Here is a 12,253-nt window from a genome sequence, read left to right on the forward strand (position 1 = left end):
AATGGTGCTTAAACTGACTTTAGTCAAAATAACCAAACTATCACTGAACATTTTACCAGGACATTAGAATGTCTGAATCAAGCAATTATCTAGAAACTAACCATTGATATGGTCAAAATTTCTATTAATAGCAAAAACACTGAAGCTATCATATGAATGCCGAGTATACTCCAGCTTTACCTAGCCCCTCCCCACGAAAACCAGCATAACAGCTTCCCCATAATTCCCAGTCATTAACTAGTTATGGATTTCATTTAATCTCAAAACCCATAAAAGAGAACTGGGATCCACCTGGATCATTTTTAGCAGGCCCGTCATCTATTGATTTTAAAGCCATCTCAATAATTTGAGAAAGGCCAAAGAAATTCTTAGCAAAGAAGTTAGAGCCATTACAAGTTTTGGCTGATGTGAAAGGTCAATCTTGCAATAATTCCCTCCTGAATTTAATAAAACCTGAGCAAACATAAACCAAAATTCGTTGATACAAAAATCCAAAGGTTTAAGATGGATTTGTGCTTGAGGAAAAATGCATCATTTCATCATTGGAGGAGCTCTGCCTTCTAACTTCAAGGCCAGAACGTGAGCTCATGCATTGGCCTTAGATGACAGGGGTCCAGTGGCTGTCCTCACGCCAGATGCTGAGAGCCAGGCTACTACAAGTGTCGGGAGGTGGGGAGGTGAAGACCAAAGTAGCTTCAAACATTGTCTGTGCCTTGTGCAGTGCTTGTAAAAGAGGAGGTAGAGAAGACAGTGGAGGATTAAGACGCGGAGATCACCTTCCTCCCACGAATACATCAGAAATACATCTACATGTGGAGCAACTCCTACAGAACACCTACTGAACGCTGGCAGAAGACCTCAGACCTCCCAAAAGGCAAGAAACTCCCCACGTACCTGGGTAGGGCAAAAGAAAAAAGGAAAACCAGAGACAAAAGAATAGGGACGGGACCTGCACCAGTGGGAGGGAGCTGTGAAGGAGGAAAGGTTTCCACACACTAGGAAGCCCCTTCGCAGGCGAGACTGCGGGTGTCGGAGGGGGGGGAAGCTTAGGAGCCGTGGAGGAGAGCGCAGCAACAGGGGTGTGGAAGGCAAAGCGAAGAGATTCCCGCACAGAGGATCGGTGCCAACCAGCACTTGCCAGCCCGAGAGGCTTGTCTGCTCACCCGCCAGGGCTGGCGGGGCTGGGAGCTGAGGCTCCGGCTTCGGTCGGAGCGCAGTGAGAGGACCGGGGTTGGCGCCATGAACACAGACTGCAGGGTAGGTTAGTGCGCCACAGCTAGCCGGGAGGGAGTCCGGGGAAAAGTCTGGACCTGCCGAAGAGGCAAGAGACTTTTTCTTCCCTCTTTGTTTCCTGGTGCACGAGGAGAGGGGATTAAGAGCGCTGCTTAAAGGACCTCCAGAGACGGGCGCAAGCCGGGGCTAAAAGCACGGACCCCAGAGACGGGCAGGAGACACTAAGGCTGCTGCTGCCGCCACCAAGAAGCCTGTGTGCAAGCACAGGTCGCTATCCATACCCCCCGCTTCCGGGGAGCCTATGCAGCCCGCCACTGCCAGGGTCCCGGGATCCAGGGACAACTTCCCCAGCAGATAGCACGGCGCGCCTCAGGCTGGTGCAACGTCATGCTGCCCTCTGCCGCCGCAGGCCCGCCCCGCACTCCGTACCCCTCCCTCCCCGCCCCCACGGCCAGAGTGAGCCAGAGCCCCCGAAGCAGCTGCTTCTTTAACCCCGTCCTGTCTGAGCGAAGAACAGACGCCCTCAGGCGACCTACACGCAGAGGCGGGGCCAAATCCAAAGCTGAGCCCCGGGAGATGTGAGAACAAAGAACAGAAAGGGAAATCTCTCCCAGCAGCCTCAGGAGCAGCGGATTAAATCTCCACTATCAACTTGATGTACCCTGCATCTGTGGAATACATGAATAGACAGCGAATCATCCCAAATTAAGGAGGTGGGCTTTGAGGGCAAGATTTATGATTTTTTCCCCCTTTTCCTCTTTTTGTGAGTGTGTATGCTTCTGTGTGATATTTTGTCTGTATAGCTTTGCTTTCACCATTTGTCCTAGGGTTCTATCCGTCCGTTTTTTTTTTGTTTTTAATTTTTTTCTTAATAATTATTTTTATTTTAATAACTTTATTTTATTTTATCTTACTTTATCTTCTTTCTTTCCTTCCTTCCCTCCTTCCTCTCTTTCTTTCTTTCTTTCTCTTTCTTTCTTTCTTCTTTTTCTCCCTTTTATTCTGAGCCATGTGGATGAAAGGCTCTTGGTACTGCAGCCAGGAGTCAGTGCTTTGCCTCTGAGGTGGGAGAGCCAACTTCAGGACACTGGTCCACAAGAGACCTCCCAGCCCCACATAATATCAAACGGCGAAAATCTCCCAGAGATCTCCATCTCAACACCAGCACCCAGCTTCATTCTACGACCAGCAAGCTACGGTGCTGGACACACTATGCCAAAAAAACTAGCAAGACAGGAACACAACCCCACCCATTAGCAGAGAGGCTGCCTAAAATCATAAGTCCATAGACACCCCAAAACACACCACCAGACGTGGACCTGCCCACCAGAAAGACAAGATCCAGCCTCATCCACCAAAATACAGCCACTAGTCCCCTCCACCAGGAAGCCTACACAACCCACTGAACCAGCTGTAGCCACTGGGGACAGACACCAAAAACAATGGGAACTATGAACCTGCAGCCTGCAAAAAGGAGACCCCAAACACAGTAAGATAAGCAAAATGAGAAGACAGAAAAACACACAGCAGTTGAAGGAGCAAGATAAAAACCCACCAGACCTAACAAATGAAGAGGAAATAGGCAGTCTACCTGAAAAGGAATTCAGAATAATGATAGTAAAGATGATCCAAAATCTTGGAAATAGAATAGAAAAAATGCAAGAAACATTTAACAAGAACCTAGAAGAACTAAAGAAAAAACAAGCAATGATGAACAACAAAATAAATGAAATTAAAAATACTCTAGATGGGATCAATAGCAGAATAACTGAGGCAGAAGAACGGATAAGTGACCTGGAAGATAAAATAGTGGACATAACTACTGCAGAGCAGAATAAAGAAAAAAGAATGAAAAGAACTGAGGACAGTCTCAGAGACCTTTGGGACAACATTAAAGGCACCAACATTCGAATTATAGGGGTTCCAGGAGAAGAAGAGAAAAAGAAAGAGACTGAGAAAATATTTGAAGAGATTATAGTTGAAAACTTCCCTAATACGGGAAATGAAATAGTTAATCAAGTCCAGGAAGCACAGAGAGTCCCATACAGGATAAATCCAAGAAGAAATATGCCAAGACACATATTAATCAAACTGTCAAAAATTAAATACAAAGAAAACATATTAAAAGCAGCAAGGGAAAAACAGCAAATAACACACAAGGGAATCCCCATAAGGTTAACTACTGATCTTTCAGCAGAAACTCTGCAAGCCAGAAGAGAGTGGCAGGAAGTATTTAAAGTGATGAAGGAGAAAAACATGCAACCAAAATTACTCTACCCAGCAAGGATCTCATTCAGATATGATGGAGAAATTAAAACCTTTACAGACAAGCAAAAGCTGAGAGAGTTCAGCACCACCAAACCAGCTTTACAACAAATGCTAAAGGAACTTCTCTAGGCAAGAAACACAAGAGAAGGAAAAGACCTACAATAACGAACCCAAAACAATTAAGAAAATGGGAATAAGAACATACACATCGATAATTACCTTAAACGTAAACGGACTAAATGCTCCCACCAAAAGACACAGATTGGCTGAATGGATACAAAAACAAGACCCATATGTATGCTGTCTACAAGAGACCCACTTCAGACCTAGAGACACATACAGACTGAAAGTAAGGGGATGGAAAAAGATATTCCATGCAAATGGAAACCAAAAGAAAGCTGGAGTAGCAATTCTCATGTCAGACAAAATAGACTTTAAAATAAAGACTATTAGAAGAGACAAGGAAGGACACTGCATAGTGATCAAGGGATCGATCCAAGAAGAAGATATAACAATTGTAAACATTTAAACACCCAACATAGGAGCACCTCAATACATAGGCAAATACTAACAGCCATAAAAGGGGAAATCGACAGTAACACATTCATAGTAGGGGACTTTAACACCACACTTTCACCAATGGACAGATCATCCAAAATGAAAATATATAAGGAAACACAAGCTTTAATGATACATTAAACAAGATGGACTTAATTGATATTTATAGGACATTCCATCCCAAAACAACAGAATACACATTTTTCTCAAGTGCTCATGGGACATTCTCCAGGATAGATCATATCTTGGGTCACAAATCAAGCATTGGTAAATTTAAGAAAATTGAAATTGTATCAAGTATCTTTTCCGACCACAATGCTATGAGACTACATATCAATTACAGGAAAAGATCTGGAAAAAATACAAACACATGGAGGCTAAACAATACACTACTTAATAATGAAGTGATCACTGAAGAAATCTAAGAGGAAATCAAAAAATACCTAGAAACAAATGACAATGGCAACACGATGACCCAAAACCTATGGGATGCAGCAAAAGCAGTTCTAAGCGGGAAGTTTATAGCAATACAATCCTACCTTAAGAAACAGGGAACATCTTGAATAAACAACCCAACCTTGCACCTAAAGCAATTAGAGAAAGAAGAACAAAAAAACCCCAAAGTTAGCAGAAGGAAAGAAATCATAAAAATCAGATCACAAATAAATGAAAAAGAAATGAAGGAAACAATAGCAAAGATCAATAAAACTAAAAGCTGGCTCTTTGAGAAGATAAACAAAATTGATAAACCATTAGCCAGACTCATCAAGAAAAAAAGGGAGAAGACTCAAATCAATAGAATTAGGAATGAAAAAGAAGAAGTAAAACCTGACACTGCAGAAATACAAAAATTCATGAGAGATTACTACAAGCAAGTCTATGCCAATAAAATGGACAACCTGGAAGAAAATGGACAACCTGGAAGAAAATGGACAAATTCTTAGAAATGCAAAGCTTGCCAAGACTGAATCACGAAGAAATAGAAAATATGAACAGACCAATCACAAGCACTGAAATTGAAACTGTGATTAAAAATCTTCCAACAAACAAAAGACCAGGACCACATGGCTTCACAGGCGAATTCTATCAAATATTTAGAGAAGAGGTAACACCTTTCCTTCTCAAACTCTTCCAAAATATAGCAGAGGGAGGAACACTCCCAAACTCATTCTATGAGGCCACCATCACCCTGATACCAAAACCAGACAAGGATGTCACAATGAAAGAAAACTACAGGCCAGTATCACTGATGAACATAGATGCAAAAATCCTCAACAAAATACTAGCAAACAGAATCCAACAGCACAGTAAAAGGATCATACACCATGATCAAGTGGGGTTTATTCCCAGGAATGCAAGGATTCTTCAATATACACAAATCAATCAATGTGATAAACCATATTGACAAACTGAAGGAGAAAAACCATATGATCATCTCAATAGATGCAGAAAAAGCTTTTGACAAAATTCAACACCCATTTATGATAAAAACCCTGCAGAAAGTAGGCATACAGGGAACTTTCCTCAACATAATAAAGGCCATATATGACAAACCCACAGCCAACATCGTCCTCAATGGCGAAAAACTGAAAGCATTTCCACTAAGATCAGGAACAAGACAAGGTTGCCCACTCTCACCACTATTATTCAACATAGTTTTGGAAGTTTTAGCCACAGCAATCAGAGAAGAAAAGGAAATAAAAGGAATCCAAATCGGAAAAGAAGAAGTAAAGCTGTCACTGTTTGCAGGTGATATGATGCTATACATAGAGAATCCTAAATATGCTACCAAAAAACTACTAGAGCTAATCAATGAATTTGGTGAAGTAGCAGGATACAAAATTAATGCACAGAAATCTCTGGCATTCCTATACACTAATGATGAAAAATCTGAAAGTGAAATCAAGAAAACACTCCCATTTACCACTGCAACAAAAAGGATAAAATATCTAGGAATAAACCTACCTAAGGAGACAAAAGACCTGTATGCAGAAAATTATAAGTCACTGATGAAAGAAATTAAAGATGATACAAATAGACGGAAAGATATACCATGTTCTTGGATTGGAAGAATCAACATTGTGAAAATGACTCTACTACCCAAAGCAATCTACAGATTCAGTGCAATCCCTATCAAACTACCACTGGCATGTTTCACAGAACTAGAACAAAAAATTTTACAATTTGTATGGAAACACAAAAGATCCCGAATAGCCAGAGCAATCTTGAGAACGAAAAACGGAGCTGGAGGAATCAGACTCCCTGACTTCAGACTATACTACAAAGTTACAATAATCAAGACAGTATGGTACTGGCACAAAAACAGAAAGATAGATCAATGGAACAGGATAGAAAGCCCAGAGATAAACCCATGCACATATGGTCACCTTATCTTTGATAAAGGAGGCAGGAATGTACAGTGGAGAAAGGACAGCCTCTTCAATAAGTGGTGCTGGGAGAACTGGACAGGTACATGTAAAAGTATGAGATTAGATCACTCCCTAACACCATACACAAAAATAAGCTCAAAATGGATTAAAGACCTAAATGTAAGGCCAGAAACTATCAAACTCTTAGAGGAAAACATAGGCAGAACACTCTATGACATAAATCACAGCAAGATCCTTTTTGACCCACCTCCCAGAGAAATGGAAATAAAAACAAACAAAAAAAATGGGACCTAATGAAACTTCAAAGCTTTTGCACAGCAAAGGAAACCATAAAGAAGACCAAAAGACAACCCTCAGAACGGGAGAAAATACTTGCAAATGAAGCAACTGACAAAGGATTAATCTCCAATATTTACAAGCAGCTCAATAACAAAAAAATAAACAACCCAATACAAAAATGGGCAGAAGACCTAAATAGACATTTCTCCAAAGAAGATATACAGGCTGCCAACAAACACATGAAAGAATGCTCAACATCATTAATCATTAGAGAAATGCAAATCAAAACTACAATGAGATATCATCTCACACCAGTCAGAATGCCCATCATCAAAAAATCTAGAAACAATAAATGCTGGAGAGGGTGTGGAGAAAAGGGAACACTCTTGCACTGCTGGTGGGAATGTGAATTGGTACAGCCACTATGGAGAACAGGATGGAGGTTCCTTAAAGAACTACAAAGAGAACCACCATATGACCCAGCAATCCCACTACTGGGCATATACCCTGAGAAAACCATAATTCAAAAAGAGCCATGTACCAAAATGTTCATTGCAGCTCTGTTTACAATAGCCCAGTGATGGAAACAACCTAAGTTTCCATCATCGGATGAATGGATAAAGAAGATGTGGCACATATATACACTGGAATATTACTCAACCATAAAAAGAAACGAAATTGAGCTATTTGTAATGAGGTGGATGGACCTAGAGTCTGTCATACAGAGTGAAGTCAGTCAGAAAGAGAAAGACAAACACCGTATGCTAACACATATATATGGAATTTAAGAAAAACACAATGTCATGAAGAACCTAGGGGTAAGACAGGAATAAAGACACAGACCTACTGGAGAACGGACTTGAGGAAATGGGGAGGGGGAAGGGTAAGCTGTGACAAAGCAAGACAGTGGCATGGACATATATACACTACCAAACGTAAAATAGATAGCTAGTGGGAAGCAGCTGCATAGCACAGGGAGATCAGCTCAGTGCTCTGTTACCACCTAGAGGGGTGGGATAGGGAGGATGCGAGGGAGGGAGACGCAAGAGAGAAGAGATATGGGAACATATGTATATGTATAACTGATTCACTTTATTATAAAGCAGAAACTAACACACCATTGTAAAGCAATTATACTCCAATAAAGATGTAAAAAAAAACCAAAAAAAATTACATACGAAGAATAATAGTAAAAGCAGCAAGGGAAAAGCAACAATTTGCATACAAGGGAATGCCCATAAGGTTAACAGCTGATCTTTCAGCAAAAACTCTGCAAGCCAGAAGGGAGTGGCAGGACATATTTAAAGTGATAAAAGGACAAACCCTACAACCAGGATTACGCTACCCAGCAAGGATCTCACTCAGATTCGATGGAGGAATTAAAACCTTTACAGACAAGCAAAAGTTAAGAGAATTCAGCACCAACAAACCAGCTTTACAGCAAATGCTAAGGGAACTTCCCTAGGCAGGAAACACAAGAGAAGGAAAAGACCTACAAAAACAAACCCAAAACAATTAAGCAAATGGTAATAGGAACATACATATCGATAATTACCTTAAATGTAAATGGATTAAGTGTTCCACCCAAAAGACATAGACTGGCTGAATGGATACAAAAACAAGACCCGAATATATGCTGTGTACAAGAGACCCACTTCAGGGGGCTTTCCTGGTGGCGCAGTGGTTGGGAGTCCGCCTGCCGATTCAGGGGACGTGGGTTCGTGCCCCGGTCTGGGAGGATCCCACGTGCCGCGGAGCGGCTGGGCCTGTGAGCCATGGCCACTGAGCCTGTGCGTCCGGAGCCTGTGCTCCGCAATGGGAGAGGCCGCGGTGGTGAGAGGCCCGCGTACCGCAAAAAAAAAAAAAGAGACCTACTTCAGACCTAGGGACATATACAGATTGAAAGTGAGGGGATGGAAAAAGATATTCCATGCAAATGGAAATCAAAAGAAAGCTGGAGTAGTAATTCTCATATCAGACAAAATAGGCTTTAAATTAAAGACTATTACAAGAGACAAAGAAGGACACTCCATAATGATCAAGGGGTCGATCCAAGGAGAATATATAACAATTGTAAATATTTATGCACCCAACATAGGAGCACCTCAATACATAAGACAAATGCTAACAGCCATAAAAGGGGAAATTGACAGTAACACAATTATAGTAGGGGACTTTACCGCCCCACTTTCACCAATGGACAGATAATCCAAAATGAAAATAAATAAGGAAACACAGCTTTAAATGATACATTAAACAAGATGGACTTAAATGATATTTATAGGACATTCCATCCGAAAACAACAGAATACACTTTCTTCTCAACTGCTCACGGAAAATTCTCCAGGATAGATCCTATCTTGGGTCACAAATCAAGCCTTTGTAAATTTAAGAAAATTGAAATCATATCAAGTATCTTTTCCTCACAACACTATGAGACTAGATATCAATTACAGGGGAAAAAAATGTAAAAAATACAAACACATGGAGCCTAAACAATACACTACTACATAACCAAGGTATCACTGAAGAAATCAAAGAGAAAATCAAAAAATACCTAGAAACAAATGACAATGAAAACACGATGACCCAAAACCTATGGGATGCAACAAAAGCAGTGCTAAGAGGGAAATTTATAGCAATAAAATCCTACCTCAAGAAACAAGAAAAATCTCAAATAACTTATCCTTACACCTAAAGCAATTAGAGAAAGAAGAACAAACAAAACCCAAAGTTAGCAGAAGGAAAGAAATCATAAAGATCAGACCAGAAATAAATGAAAAAGAAATGAAGGAAACAATAGCAAAGATCAATAAAACTAAAAGCTGGGTCTTTGAGAAGATAAACAAAATTGATAAACCACTAGCCAGACTCAGCAAGAAAAAAAGGGAGAAGACTCAAATCAATAGAATTAGAAATGAAAAAGGAGAAGTTACAACTGACACTGCAGAAATACAAAGGATCATGAGAGATTACTACAAGAAACTCTATGCCAATAAAATGGACAACCTGGTAGAAACGGACAAATTCTTAGAAAAGTGCAACCTTCCGAGACTGAACCAGGAAGAAATAGAAAATATAAACAGACCAATCACAAGCACCGAAATTGAAACTGTGATGAAAAATCTTCCAACAAACAAAAGCCCAGGACCAGATGGCTTCACAGGCGAATTCTATCACATTTAGAGAAGAGGTAACGCCTATCTTTCTCAAACTCTTCCAAAATATAGCAGAGGGAGGAACACTCCCAAACTCATTCTACGAGGCCACCATCACCCTGATACCAAAACCGGACAAAGATGTCACAAAAAAGAAAACTACAGGCCAATATCACTGATGAACATAGATGCAAAAATCCTCAACAAAATACTAGCAAACAGAATCCAACAGCATATTAAAAGGATCATACACCATGATCAAGTGGGGTTTATTCCAGGAATGCAAGGACTCTTCAATATACGCAAATCAATCAATGTGATAAACCATATTAACAAATTGAAGGAGAAAAACTATATGATCATCTCAATAGATGCAGAGAAAGCTTTTGACAAAATTCAACACCCTTCTATGATAAAAACCCTGCAGAAAGTAGGCATAGAGGGAACTTACCTCAGAATAATAAAGGTCATATATGACAAACCCGTATACACTACCAAATGTAAAATAGATAGCTGGTGTGACGCAGCCGCAAAGCACAGGGAAATCCGCTCAGTGCTTTGTGACCACCTAGAGGGGTGGAATAGGGAGGGTGGGAGGGAGATGCAAGAAGGAGGGGATGTGGGGTTATATGTATACATATAGCTGATTCACTTTGTTATACAGCAGAAACTAACACATTGTAAAGCAATTATACTCCAGTAAAGATGTTTAAAAAAAAAAAAAAAAAAAAGAGGAGGTAGAACAGCGAAATTGATGTCCATTGCATCAAGCCAGCAGGAAAAATATCACATATTACAATATATGGAATAAACTTTTAGTAATACTTCTAATAATTTTTGCTTAGGTAGCATCTAATTATAAGCCAGCAACTGAGTTGTCCCCACCCAGCTCTTAGCAGCTATACCTAAAGAGAACCAAGGCTTTCCCTATACCATGTGTGGCAGGATACAGAACACAGCTCCAGGTCAATCCTGGATTTTCTGCCACTTACAAGCCTTCTGGTTATGAACCAGTTCATGAACCTCTCTGAGCCAGTTTCTTCTTGACAGAACTATGGCCAAGATCTGAAGAAAAGATGAGATAAAGATGAGCTATCAACACTTCATGAAACGGTACCTGGCTTTTCTTGTCAGATAGCACGGTACAGTGAGCATAGGCTCAGAGCTGGAGAGTTACGGGTTTGAATCTCAAGTCTGCTAACTAGTGTCTTGTTACTTAGGAACAGTAGCTAACATCTCGAGGCTTTATTTTCCCCATCCGTAAAATGGGGATAATGATACCTCCACCTTGCTTTTTAAGAGACGTCTTCACAGTGAGTTTTGCAAGGGCAGGGACCAGCACTTGTAGGTAGTCAGTAAGGGTGGCCATAGTAGTGGTTTTGCTGCTGTTGTTATTTTTACTATAATCACTGTGCTGGTTGATTGATCTGGGAAGGCTGTGGGACCGACTGAAAAACAAGGTGAAGAAAGAAGGGAGAGAGAAGCAGCGCTGCCTTGACAGAAAGAAAGGGACTAGTGGCATGTGGGGAGAAGAAACAGGTTAAGAAAAATAGAAATCTTTAAAAAGGCCAGGGTGGGAGGTCACTCCTGGGAGAGAGCCAATAACCACGTGAAAGTAGGTTGAGGGGAGGAAGAACAGAACTCATGGGGATGGCGGGGGTGGGGGCAGTTCTAATGAAAACTTCAAATAGACACGTGAGAATAAAAAGCTTCCCTGGGCCATGGGGCCACAGGTGGGCACTGTGATTCGTATGATTAGAGAGGTTCCTTGGAAAGAACATGCCATCACGACAGCCAGTTGAAAGGTGTGATGGCTGCTATGTAGGCATCCAAAGAGAGCTGCTTTCATTACACTGAGAGAATATAACAAACATATACAAATTCTAGCAGGTGTTCACTCCCCTACTGCCTCCTAGTTTAAGGGAAAGAGGGTAACAAGGAAAAGAGCCTGTCATTTCCAATGCATAACTGAATAGCAGAAACCCTGTGGAGAGGGGACATGAAGTTACCACTGGCCTTCAGGACTTTAAGTACCAAAATAATAGCCCATCTCCAACCAGAGGACACCATATGTGTTTCAGGGGAAATTTCTGAGAGGGAATTTACTGCTACACAAATCACCCTTGCCTAACCACAACTAACCAATCAGGTTACTCAAAGAAATCAAGGACGTTCTTTGTAAATATCACACTAGGATCCCTGATTTCCAGCACACAGGGGAGAGGCCTTCCCAGTTCCATCTCATGAAGGAACAGCTGCAGGTGCCTCATGCCAGGCCCTACCCTGTCTTCAATAATGCAGATTCTTCACCTCACCTCCAAGGTGCACAGCTGCCCAGTTACAGAAAGTCTCCATCAACCGGGCAGC

The sequence above is a fragment of the Monodon monoceros genome, unplaced genomic scaffold (assembly GCF_005190385.1).
Source record: "Monodon monoceros isolate NGI ecotype Baffin Bay Population unplaced genomic scaffold, NGI_Narwhal_1 Super_Scaffold_19, whole genome shotgun sequence".
Taxonomy (NCBI): Eukaryota; Metazoa; Chordata; class Mammalia; order Artiodactyla; family Monodontidae; genus Monodon; species Monodon monoceros.